The sequence below is a fragment of the Strix aluco genome, chromosome Z (genome assembly GCF_031877795.1).
Source record: "Strix aluco isolate bStrAlu1 chromosome Z, bStrAlu1.hap1, whole genome shotgun sequence".
Taxonomy (NCBI): Eukaryota; Metazoa; Chordata; class Aves; order Strigiformes; family Strigidae; genus Strix; species Strix aluco.
The window spans coordinates 15,247,779-15,261,044 of NC_133971.1; the positions used below are offsets into that span (position 1 = coordinate 15,247,779).

Below are 13,266 nucleotides of genomic sequence, written 5' to 3' on the forward strand. Positions count from 1 at the left end.
AAGGCTGAGAAACAAGATGTTATGTAAAATTTCAGTTAAATAGGAATAAAATTACTTTAGAATTTAAAATAAGAAACACTTGGGCTTTGTTGCAAAGAAAATAATCCATTTACCTGATTGTGAAGTGGATCTGAACTGCAACGCAATCTGCTGAGCCTGTAAATGAGTTCTATTCTAGTGCCCTGGCAGTTTAGCTGTGCCTCTCTCTTTGCCCGTCAGTCAACCATATATGCCTGTCTGTGGTTTATCAAATGTTCTGTTACTCCCCTTTTGGCTATGCTGCACCTTTATGGCCTTGCACAAAGGAGTGAGAGTGAGTATATTTGGCATACAGTAGTGGAAAGGACAGTATGGGTATAGCGTTGTGCCACGTTTGGTACGTACAGTAGCACTATGTGGTGTGGAGGATTAGGAAGTGGTGAGTAGTTGGAAGGGCTGGGCATTGCAGCGCTGCTGAATGAAAGTGTGTTGAGCACGAGGTAATAGGTGGTTGTAGGAAATTCAGCAGAGATGCTGGTGGGGTGTGGTCCGAGTGGCCCAGCAAAGAAAATGTCTGAGTCCTGTTCAGTTGTTCACTTCTGTATTGGGAGGAAACTGCATCATTCTGTGGTATTAGGGGGTAAGGAGTGTGCATAGCACGTAGCCCTTCCTTGCCAGCAAGTGTCTTTTGTGCAGCCTTGTTACAAGGTGTTGTCCTCCCCTAGCTGTTACATTTCTGGTCTGGGATCTGAAGGTGCTTCTTTCTCTATGCAATTTTTTTGTTCAGTCAATTGATTTCAGCCATCAGGGTACCTCTATTTTACAAAAATATGTGGCCAGTTGGAGGAGGAACTGTAAAATGTCCTGTCAGAAGTCTTGAAGCACAAATCTGACAAAAATAAGCTTCATTAGTAGCAGAGCTCATGAAACTACTTGCTTTAATTAGTTTTCCATAGCTGAGGAATTCTTTACCATATAAGGGTTTAGTTTAGATGCAAGTTTTCCATTAGCAGACCAACACTATAAATTTTAATTAATTCAGACTTCACTCCTCCGAAAGTTGATGAAAACTCTTTGTTTTATGTGATTTCTTCATATATTGTATTAGGAGCCTTAGTGGTGAGAAGGATTGGATGGATGACTTCTCTGTCCTTACTGCTTGCTAGGTTGCATGGAGGATACTATGCATGTACAGTTTGCAACTCTATGCTGGAAGTTGCGTTTGCGCTAGACCATGCCATCATCTAGTAGGTGTTATTTGGAGCTGCATACCTAGAAGAACTTTAACTGGGGAAAGGAGACCAGAATAAAGACCACATTGCGGGACAAATATGTGGCCTGCTGTGAAATACCAAACTTAAAAATAAGGGAAAATGTTTTATGGGTCTTTCCTCTGCACATTTGTCAATGTTGTTCTGAGTTACAGAAGTCAAAAGCAAACCACAGGTTTTGGCAGGTAGGCTAATGCTTTCTAGCCCAGTGATCATAAATGATTAATTAAAACATGTTTTTTAAAATAAATCACTTGTACTATTATCTGATAACTCAAACTATGTTTAAGTTAGGTTATTACAGTCCTTTGGCTCTTCTCTATTTTAAATTGTAAAATGTCACTTTTCTTTAGAAACAGTAAATTCTGACTGGCAAAGTTTATAAGCCCTATAGATCAAATTTAGTACAGTATTAAAACTGTCTTTAAGTATTTTTAGTGTTTCAAAACTAAATTGTTCTATAGTAGCCAGTAATAGCTTAAAGTTATTCTCACTGACACAAGCAGGAGCAGTTGAATTAAAAGTGTTTAGCACTTTTGAAGTTTGCTTAGAATAGATTTTTTGTTGTTGCTTCAGTGATGTTTTTCTTTCATAGCTAAGTGATTTCATATTATAATTTTATATTTGCTTTACTGTTGATAAATACCATTCAAAGAGAAGTGGTTTGGGTGGGGGGTTCTTTGTAGCCGTGTTTCTAGGCATTGTTCCAAAGTACACAGCTTAAATGCTTTATAGGTTTTGTTTAGAGCAGGGCTTTTAATGCAAAGATCACCGCTGAGTCTTTTTGATGTAATTTTGCAAATACTTGATTCCTGTTCTTTCATTCAAACTCAACATTACATGTCAGTGGTGGAGTGTGGCTGTTAAAAATACATGTGATTGTCCTGCATATTGTGCTTTAAAGAGGATCTGAGAACTCAGTTTTTTTCTGAACATGTGATGCTTTTGGAGAAATTTGGTAATGAGAGGAGAGGACATGAGAATTAATTGTATAAAAGGCTCAAGAGGTCATATTGCTGCAATGAATGCGAAGTAGAGAGCTTTCTCTGGACTATTTGGGTAAGGCTGTACCCTGATGTACTCCTCAGTGCCCATGACTGAAGTTTATGATGCATGGTAGATGCCTTTAGGCAGAGAATGAGAAGCCAGCTTTTCATTAATTTGTAACAGAGAGACTGGTGGGAACGTTGTTCCATGCCATGGAGAGTTTGTAGTGAATTCCTTCAGTGTTAAGCAAGCTAAAAATACTCTAGAAAATGTACGCTTTAGCCAGACCCTTTGTTTTCTGAACATCCATTTGAACAGGGGTTAAAACTATGCTACGAAAGTAAAAAGAGCAAGAAGTATCCTCCCTCTTTTAATTACAATCTTAAACTCTTAAGCTGTAGAATACATTTAAGTAAAGATTTTAAATTGGTCAGTTATATAGGAATGAATGGGGGAATTTGTCTATGAGCAATTTTAAGATACTGAAGGAAAACTTGTATGGTTTTGTGAACTCCTCATATCCTTGTAACTGCTTTTACATCCCCTTTCTGCATGTTGATTCTGCGAGGGGACTGGGGTAGATGAGCTAGCCTATCTGTCTGTGCATAGACGAGTTACTAAATCCAGAGGCTTACAGTAGGCAGAGCTAAGGAAGAATTGCACACTAGATAAAACTGGTTTCCTTAGCTGCTGCTTGGAGGCATAAAGTTTCAAGAAATATTTATTTCTACAGGAAAGGGAACAATGATAAGAGCCATTGGTATAGCCGTTTAAAAAACATGTTGGAGTGGGGCATGGGGAGAGAGAACAACTGTTGGAGGGAGCAGAGATGTTGTAGCTGAGCAGTCAAACACAGCTGGAGGAGGCTGGTTGCAAGGCAAAAGGAAAGCTTCCAAAAAGCAAGCAGTGACCTGCAAGTGGGGCATCTTGGCTACACATGGACTTCTTGATCTGGTCCCCAGGTACATTCAAGTATGGGGGGAACCAGAGGCAGCAAGCTGTCTGTATAGGCTTCAGTATTGTTGTGAAAATAGAATGCGTTTATATTATTTTTAAAGTAAATTTTTAAAATGTAGGTCTGTGTGTCTCTTCCTTGCTTCAGAGAGCGAAGATGTTAGAATGCAGGACAAAGCTGCCTAAGTATGTTTCAGCTACTGTATCTCCCTGAGGAGCAAATGGTCCATGGCAAGGATGTTCGGGGGAAGAAACCTGCCCCCCATGAAGGTTTCACACTGTTGTCACTCAGGAGGGAGGCCTGGGCTGGAGCCCTTTCCTGCAGATAAATGACTGCACTCTTTTTTTTGCAAGGGGAAAAAAAAGAAAAAGGAATTACTGGAGTATTAAGATGCTGTTCTGCTCCCCACTTCTGTGGTAACCAAATCATTGGAGCACTTGGTTGTGAAGGTGCATTTCAGTCCTTGTTGCAAGGTGGTTCAGATTGTCTCACCTCTCCTGGCCGGAGGGGCTGGAGCCAGTGGGTCACCAGCATGGGGCCACCCTCTCTGGACCCCACTGCACAGCTGGGAATGCGGCCCTCTGCATGGTAGGGAAAGAGAGGTTGGCCCTGACCTCATTATTTAGCTCATAACACTTAAGGATAAGAGTGTGGAGATCTCATCTCTGTTCCAGAAACTGTTCTAATGGCCTTAAAACAGTGAACAGTTGCAAACCTCTCTGTGGATCTCATCTTGATTTAAACGTTTGGTTTTTATATTTGTATTGGGGTGGGTGGGGGACAGGAAATACCTGGAAGCTGACCTAGTATCACTAATTTAACCTAGTATGCATTAGTTACAAGTATTCTGTTTTAAAACCAGTTCTACTTTGCTGGCCTAGTTCCTTAGGGCAAAGCATACTTTTGAAATCTCTGGGGTGACTGGTTGTGATTGGTTTTGGTGGCTGTGGTATAGTTTGTGTGTCTGTGAATTCATGAAGAAAGAAAATGAAAATACTAGGTGTGAGGTTAGACTGTGTAACCCATAAAATGAACTACATGCATATCAGAACATCTCAGCCAGATGGATTTTCATGGTGTGGAGCTCTGTGAATAGAGCTGCTGTCACTCATGTGGATGAGTGTCTGGCAAATATAACTCCTTAACTTTTTTTTGGGTAATACTCAGAAATAACAAAGATGCATTTATCAGAAAAACCCTTCCTTAAAATTCAAACAGGAAACAAATGGAAAATCCATTAACATTGTGTTGAACCAGGAAAATACTCTTAATTTACAGATACCCTTTTTACTGAATACAGGAATGTATTTGTTTTGTAAAAGGGGGTAGAATTATTGAATTTAATAGTTGTTTGGGGCAATGTAAACATACTACTTACCCAAAACACTTACGTGAAGGAAGTGTGCCCTTCATGATCTCCCTTAGGAATTAATGCTTTGCTTTAAGTGGTAGTAATTTACACAGCCTATAAATACAGTAAGTAATGTAAACTATAAGGGACTGCAGATATGTTGTTTTTTTCTTTCTTTGTCTTTTAAGGAGGAAGGAAGAAAATATCTTTGCTGCTCATAGCCTCATTAGGAAAGAGACCTGTATTCCACTATATTCAAAAGCACTTGTAGGAGTTTCATGTTTTCTTATGCTTAGGCAATAGCCTTAAATATCAATTCCTACTGTTTATTATATATGTTAATGGTGGCTTTAAAGTCACTCTCGATCACTGCATAAATACAGCATAGGAGGTTGCCATGAAAGCTTTTTTGTTTCTTTGTTTGCTAAGAATATTAAAAATGTGTTTTGGCCTCATGGTTGGCCTTACAGGTTTCCTGCGCAAATCTCAAAGTTGTTTTGTTTTTCTGCTGAAAGTATTAAGTATAATTACCATCTTGTGCTGAGTTTTATAAGGACTTTTGTTTTATAATCTAGACAAAAGCATTCAATTTGTTTCATGCAGATGTTCACAAAATGGGGAATTAAAGGGAAGGATTGTTGTTCCTCTATGAGTAATTACAGCATCTTCACCCACCTCCACTGTTTTTTCTTTCTCGTTTAGTTTTTCTAATGGTTTGTCTAAATGGACATTTCCACTTTAGATCATCAGTGCTACAAATCAAAAAATATTAGTCCAAAGTTAATGTTTAAAAGAAGTTCTGAACAAGGTTGCTCTTTTATATAGGCAGAAAACCAGGAGTTGCATCCCTAGCAGGCTAAAACAAGATTCCTGAAGAAAATGAGGTTTTTTTCATAAAGCTGAAAGGAAAAAAAATAAATTGCTCTCTGTGGCCAGATTGTTCGTGTGGTGGTGAGGAGTTGTTTGGCCACAGGCTCTTTAGTACTGCAGCTTAGATTTTACCTGGCTTCGCATCCATCCAGTTCATTGCTATGGAGAAGCTCCTTGGCTTGTCCATCCAAGCTTGTTGGATCACTGTCCCAGTGTGAAGATCCAGAATAGCTTTCAGGTTAAATGTGTTCTGTGGTTACAGAGGATACACTTTCTTTCATCTTCAGACAGTGCCCATCGGGCTGTTCATTTTTTTCACTCTTCAGCAGTTTCTTGTCTTGGCATTCAGTTCTTTGAAAGTGAGCAGGCATTAAACAAAGTTGTAAAAAGTTCTCAATAAGCAGGACTTTGCCTTTCAACCATTAAGGCCCTGCTGCTGGAATAAAGTCTTTTACCATAAAAAGCAGACCCAGAGTAGTAGGATTCTTGAATGTTAATCATTTAATTGTTCAGTGGTAGGTAGTTAATAATATTGGGTAAGTTAAAGCTTTAAATGAACTAACAGAAATTCACTACTAAGAATTTTGACTGCAATGCTGTGATAAACCTAAAAGTCATAAATACTTATTTTAATGAAGAACCTACTTTTTGTAGCCTAACATTCAACTTTGGTTTTAAATAAATGTAAATTTTCCAAAAGCTTCACAGAGCTTCTGATTTTGAAGATGCAGAAAGAGGTTTCTGTTTTCCCTGTTCAATAGCAGCAGTTGCTTCTGAATTTCATTCTTCCTAGCTGATAATGGTAGGCAACACAATTTAACAAGCCAAATGTGATATGCATCTTAATATTACTCAATAAAAACATGAAAAAAATTATCAAGTATGACTAAAGGCTATGTGAAACTAAGTCCTTGGCCTCACAGGCTCCTGATTGCTGATCCATGTAATTCTTAATGTTGTCAAAAGGAATGACTGAGGCAACCAACCGACCAGGAAGAAGCTTCCCTTACTAGGCTTTTAAAACCACATATAAATATTTTTGGAGCTTGGTTGTCATGTGATTATGGAAAAAATATGTATTATTTGGGAAGACAATAATGTTGATGATTAGAGAAAATGAAGTGGCATTTAGTTAATTGATCTTTGTTTCTGATTATTTTAAAAAGTATTTGTTCTGGGTGCAAGATGCTTTTGACTGACTCTGCAGGAAGCCATTATGTTAGGCACAAAGGTTTGAGAGCCAAGCTTAATAGCGATATATGCTGTCATCCAAACCTGTTTGTCTTCCATTAAAAGTGAACTGTTTAGGCTGTAGGAATATGAAAAAAACAAACAAACAAACTGTTGTTACAGACATACAGGCTTTTAGAATGCGCTTTACAGATAACTATATGTGTACTATGACATGTAACCTGATATAAGGTGTATTAATTCACCTTAACATCTGAGAGGAATGTTACAAGTGCCTGGAATACACACTCAGGAATTAGCAGTATTTAATATTAGTTTCTGTGGCTCTTTTTTAGTTCAGTTGGATTTTGAGTTAACCATTAGGAATCTTTCATTGATGTACTTACGAGTATACTCTCCCTAAAATCACTGATAGCATGTGAAATATTTTTAAAAAGAATATACAGTATTCAGAAGACAAAGAAAGGACAGGTACTGTTAATTGACTGAATTTTTTAAACCTTTCCTCTAGATGGCTTGCCATGTGTAGAACTGGAACACTGTACCTGGATGCACAGTTCTGAACGGCCTTTGCTGGATTAACTTTGTTTCCAGAAAACTGAATAGAGTTGCAGAAATTTTAGTGTTTATTCTAGTGTATTGTTATCCTTGCTGGGTTTCGTGATTGCGAAATAATCTATCCTGCCTGTGACTTGTGAAGATACATACTTTCTGTTGCTGATAATGGAAAGTGTCTTCCTGTTATGTGCAGGTCATATTTCTGATGTCCCTCTTCAGTGCATGATTGTATGTAAACCAAGGGTTTTGTTGTATGATGAGTTTATTTCTGCTGTGCTTCTGAATTACTCTATAACCTGTTTCTTGCTTATGTCAAATATTTCTGAAGAGTTGAAGACTGAAGTTTGTAAATCCTGACTCTCTGTTTTTGACCTCAGTTCAGAATTTGGAAGGTTTAAACAGATTTTAGGATCTTGGCAGTGGGTGCCCTGGGAATTAAAAGGATGTTTAAGATTATGTAAGTTGATATTATTTAACACTCTATATAGAATAATAGCAGTTCTGTCTTATTTCTGGTGGCTAAAAAAAGCATTAGCGAAGTAAAAGAAATGCCTTTATTTAATTTTCTTGGTTTTTATTCTTCTGTTGCTTCTTTTCATCTTCAAGAGCTATCTTTCTCTCTCACTTTGAACAGTTATATAACTGGAAGAAAACCCAGTATAAACTTCTGATCTGTTTCAGAAAGGCTGGGATGGGGCTTTTTAGTTTAAATAAAATTAATGTTTTGCACACTTGGATGCTTGACTGATGTGTTAATGGAGGACATGTCGAGTTTCAAAGATGCCATTTTGCACAAGCAATATTTAAAAGTCAGAGTAGTAGCAAGCAAAAAATAGTCCATTCTCAAAAAGACAAATTTAGAATTCTAACTAGCCTTACTGATGCTTACTTTACTGGATGGTATAATAAAAGTGGAAGTGTTGTTGACACTTGGTATAAGTGGTAGAACAGGATTTTCTTCTGTGTTAAGTACTTGTTTTGTTGTTTAGTTATGAAAAGGGGGATCAGCTCAACTTTGCAAATGAGTGCTTCTTTGATCCAAATCCTCCTCTGATTTTCTTTTTCCTTGTCACCTTGTGTATTGGTATAGAGTACAATTAAGTTCCAAGCCACTGTCCTACCTCCTGTAAAGTAAAAAACAATCTCTTCTTTTTTCTTGATTCGCATTTTATTTCCTTAATTTGCTATCTGTTGCTTGGTGTTTATCCCTCCTTATTTCATAGGAGGCATTAAATAACTGCTGTGATATTTTAAGAAGGTATGAAGGGACTCTAATAAGGATTTCTTTTCTGTCTCCAGTATGTTAAATCAATTTGGTGGCTGCATGTTATGGGGCTCTTCCTCCCTCCCCCGCTGCTGAAACATGAGTGGATTAATCTAGCCCGAAATTGCTGTACGGAAACCCTTTGCTCTTTTAAGTCAAAAAAAAGTCAGTGCAAGTCTGTGAAATATTTTATGGAAATACTGGATTGAGTTTCAAGCTTCAAGTCCCTGCTGATACATTAAATTCTTGATGGTATTGGCAGGGAAGAAGCAGGGGACATTTCTTTAGCTGGATAAATAGGAGAAGTGTCAAGTCCAGATGCCTTGAGAGACTCTAGCAAAGCTTTTAGTGTAATTACAGAAGGACAAAGTGGAAGAGACCTGTGGGACTCCTATGTGTATTGAATTTCATTTAGCCTTTTGGTCACACTAACAGGAAAAAAGCCTATAGGAGTCTTTTTAAAGTATATATGTTTGTGGTCTTTGGGGTTTAAATATGAGGGTGTTGCACTTTTTAAAAATACGTATATATGTGTATATGCATGCTGTAGTGTTTTAGGAAGTGGTATTGGCAGAGGGTACTCAAGCTAAAAAATGAGAATTACCTCTCTTCCGGTGCCCATGGCACATGAAAGAAAATTCAAGACTCTTCTTTGGGACGTTTCCCAACATTTGGAGTAAGCAGACTCACGTGGGACTGGTACATAACTTGGCAGCATGGACGCTCAGCTTTGGTGTGGTCCTGGCATCAGCACGGTTGGATGTGCAAGAGGGAATTTTGTTTGTTCACCTGATCTTTCTCTGCAGACCATTAATGACTTGGCTAATCTTTCCTTACTCACACAGAGCCTTCAGTGATTCTTTACATGACATCATTTAAAATGAAAGAACAAAATTCAAAGTTATTATTGTTTACAGTTTGTTGCGGGGTATGGTAATCATATCTGCATAACCTGCCTACTTATAAGTAAGGGTATTTGTTGTGTTTTAATTCTTAGCCAAGCAATATTGCTTATCCTTTTAACGTTTCAGTAGCTTTAATTCAGATTTGGTACAAACACTTCTTCCAAAGCACAATGCTGTCTGATCTCATGCTCTGCATTATAAATCTTACCTTTGTGATAAATTTAAGTTAGCTAATAAAATTGGAAATACATAATTATCATATGCAGCAGTTCCTCTTTGTGTCTTCTGGTTTAAGGAACTGGTTATCCTATGCATTTTAAATGGAAGTCCTATTTAAGTAATGTCAGATAGCAATTTGCTGAGCAGAATACTTTTAGAACCCATCAGTGTCCTTTGCTGTAGAAGGCATTTTTTTTTTTTCCTTTTCTGTATAGCTTCTTTTGACATAAATTATAAGCATTCTGTTATTTGAACTTGATTTCCTCTGTACATTTTCTCTGTTTTCACTCTAGGAAGTCTTTCTGGTTCTCATTCATGTTCTTCCTCTGTTTTCTCCAGGGTGACGCAGTGTTTCAGCACTGGCCATGTATGGGATTACTCAGGTTTAACCTGGTTTCCACTGTTGCCAGTACCAGCGTGGGGGGGAAACAGAACTGAAAATAATGACGCTTCATATTGTACAAACGAAGTGGTTTGGTTTGGTGTGTGGCTTTTTTTGTGGGTTTTTTTGTTGTTGTTGGTTTTTGGTTTTTGGGGTTTTTTGTGTGTGTGGTTGTTTTTTTTTTTATTTTTTTTTTTCCTTGTTGAGCTTCCTGTTGTCCATGTTTCTAGCCCTAATGACTGTGGAAAACAGTTTGAAAACACCTCTAAAAATGTGAGGTAATCGCATATTTCTGGCACCCACAGTTTTGAGAAAACACGAAGTATTAGGAAGTTCACAGTAACACTGTAGGAGTTGGCAGCAGTATCTGGTTTCTTTGACTGAGTCATCAGTTTGGTGTGATTGAACTGAAATTTTGGCCTTTCTTTGATGCGTCCTCATAGATGACTAACTGTTGCTTTAAGCTCACAATTAAGTAAAATAAAATTTTTAAAAAAAGTCATCTACTCTGAGCCCTCTCTGTGAATTTCTTTCTCAATCACTGTAGATAATATCACTCTTGTGTTCGTTACATGTATAGGTCAGATGAAGGTCCAAGGTAATGTCACAGAATCAGAGAACCATCTAGGTTGGAAAATATCTTGAAGATCATCCAGTCCAACCATCAACCTAACATTGACAGTTCCCAACTACACCATATCCCTCAGCGCTATGTCAGCCTGACTCTTAAACACCTCCAGGGATGGGGACTCCACCACCTCCCTGGGCAGCCCACTCCAACGCCTAACAACCCCTTCTGTAAAAAAAAATGCTTCCTAATATCCAGTCTAAACCTTCCCTGGTGCAACTTAAGGCCATTCCCTCTTGTCCTATCGCTTGTTACTTGGTTAAAAAGACTCATCCCCAGCTCTCTGCAACCTCCTTTCAGGTAGTTGTAGAGGGCGATGAGGTCTCCCCTCAGCCTCCTCTTCTCCAGACTAAACAACCCCAGTTCTCTCAGCCGCTCCTCGTACGACATGTGCTCCAGACTCTTCACCAGCTTCGTTGCCCTTCTCTGGACACGCTTGAGTAATTCAATGTCCTTTTTGTAGTGAGGGGCCCAAAACTGAACACAGTCATCGAGGTGCGGCCTCACCAGTGCTGAGTCCAGGGGTAAGATCCCTTCCCTGTCCCTGCTGGCCACGTTATTTCTGATACAAGCCAGGATGCCATTGGCCTTCATGGCCACCTGGGCACACTGCTGGCTCCTGTTCAGCCGGCTGTCAATCAACACCCCCAGGTCCCTCTCTGACTGGCAGCTCTCCAGCCACTCCTCCCCAAGCCTGTAGCGCTGCTGGGGGTTGTTGTGGCCCAAGTGCAGCACCCGGTATTTGGCCTTATTGAAACTCCTACAGTTGGCCTCAGCCCATCGCTCCAGCCTGTGTCATAAGGCCATAAATAAAATAGTTAGCCAGATGTTCATTTAACCCAATATCTGACAATAACCAGTGGCCTAAAGGACAGAGCAAATTTACACTGATGGTTTCATAGTCTCCACTGCTCTGCATCTTGAGGACTTACTGGGTCAAAGGAGGCAGTTGTGTTTAATGGCTGTCAGTGGATCCTTTCTTCATTAACTTGTCCCATTATTTCTTGAGCAAATGTGGAATTTAGCATCCACGGCAAACTGTGGCAGATTTCCTCAGCATAACTGTGTCTTGTGTGGAATAAGTGCTTTCTGAACCTTAAGTTCCCCAATATGTTTTGATGCTGTCAGCACTTGCATTAGCAAATACAGTGAAGAGTTGTTATCTATTCTTCCTTTCTGTGCTTATCAGCATTTTATAGAGATCAAAAGAAAATACATTGTTATCATTTAAATGTGTGATCCGTTCAAAAGATACTGTCTTTCATACTGTAATAGCCTGGAACATTCTCTCGCAACTGCAGATCTCCATGATGAAACAGTGTATTTTCTGTGTTGTAGTGCTGTGGGATTTTGCCACTTCTGCATAATTTTTAGAAGTTACCTGTCAGGCCATAAAATGGATTTTGGGTCTCTAGGTAAACTACTGGGACATGAAATTATGACCTTTAGGAAGAAAAGCTGGATTTTGCTTTGCCTTTTTAGTTACAGTGGATGACTTCTCAAGCATTTATTAATGATTTCCATCTGACAGCATCTTATTTTTTTATCTTAGAAAAGAAACAGAAACATTCAGCAAAAAAGCTTCTTAGACTCATGGAGTTTTTTTCCCTTGCACTTTGGGATACTATTACACATGCATGTGATTACCCACTCTGCAAACAATTGTCGGAAAAATTCATCTGTTTTCCAAGTCCCACAGAAGAACAGATGTGGAATTAAGTTTCGAACAATGTACTCCTAATCACTTGCATGTGGACACGAAATGAACTGGAGTTCAGTGGGAACTGATTGAATGCTTTGTTAGTCAAGCATGGAGTGGAGAATTTGCATTTTTCTTAGGCTTCATTCTCTGAACGGTCCTTTGAAAACAGTACTAATAAATGAACAAGAAAAGGATCTGTTTCAGATATTTAACTCTTTCTGGAGAGCCAAAACCTCGGGGGACTACCTGAATGGAGCTGGGATATATTATATGTATGAATACTAAAGCAGGATTGTGTATATATGTGTAATTTTCTTCCTTGATTTGAGAGATCTTTTGAGAATATTGGGGAGTAAAGTAGTAGCTTATCATCTGTGTGCTTTCAAAAGCAATGATTTAAACCAACCAGCTCTGCCTGTAAGAGATTTCGTCAGTGGTCAATTGCTGGAGTACCGTAAGAAAGCAATTATGGCAGAAAACTTACTCATGTTGTATTCTAAACCTCAGTCTTCATTGGCAAAATCACTTTAAAAAGTGCATACAACTACTTCAGAAAGCTAGTTTTGGGGCAGAACAGGTTAGTATTTAGGGACTCTGGAATTTACAGCTTTAAACTTTACAGAATTATGATTTGGAATCAGTGCACTGGGCAGTCACTAAGACTTAAGGAATTTTTAAATTGTTCTGGGAATTAATTTCTTCATAGATGATAAGAAAGCTCATGGAAACAGGGCTATTGATAATTGTTTCCATTGTGATTGGCCTCTCTCATATAAGTATAGACTTTGAAAAATCGTGCCTACTAGTAGGAATCTGCATTTTCAGTTGCTGCAGGATTGAAGCTGTTGTTAAAATGTGTAGCTTATAAGATCATTTTCAGTTGTTTGATCCAGTGTAGCCTGGAAATAATTTGACTTCCTGAACCTGCAAAAAAAGGAAGGGGGAGGGAAGAACCTAACAAATTTGTTGCTTCTTAAATTTTGGCAAACTTGATTAAACAGACC

The 13,266-nt window shown here is 38.6% G+C and overlaps 1 protein-coding gene across 4 annotated transcripts in view; it reads left to right on the forward strand.

The window, feature by feature from the left end:
* Positions 1-13,266, forward strand: part of LHFPL2 (LHFPL tetraspan subfamily member 2) — a 129,288-nt gene that overhangs the window by 42,341 nt on the left and 73,681 nt on the right. Inside the window, exon 1 of one of the 4 annotated variants that reach the window (XM_074813445.1) lies at positions 3,068-3,199. The exons of the other annotated variants lie outside the window; for them this stretch is intronic. The gene's annotated coding sequence lies outside the window, so the exon portion shown is untranslated. Of the gene's footprint in view, positions 1-3,067; positions 3,200-13,266 lie in introns of those variants that run through there. 4 annotated transcript variants of the gene reach the window in all.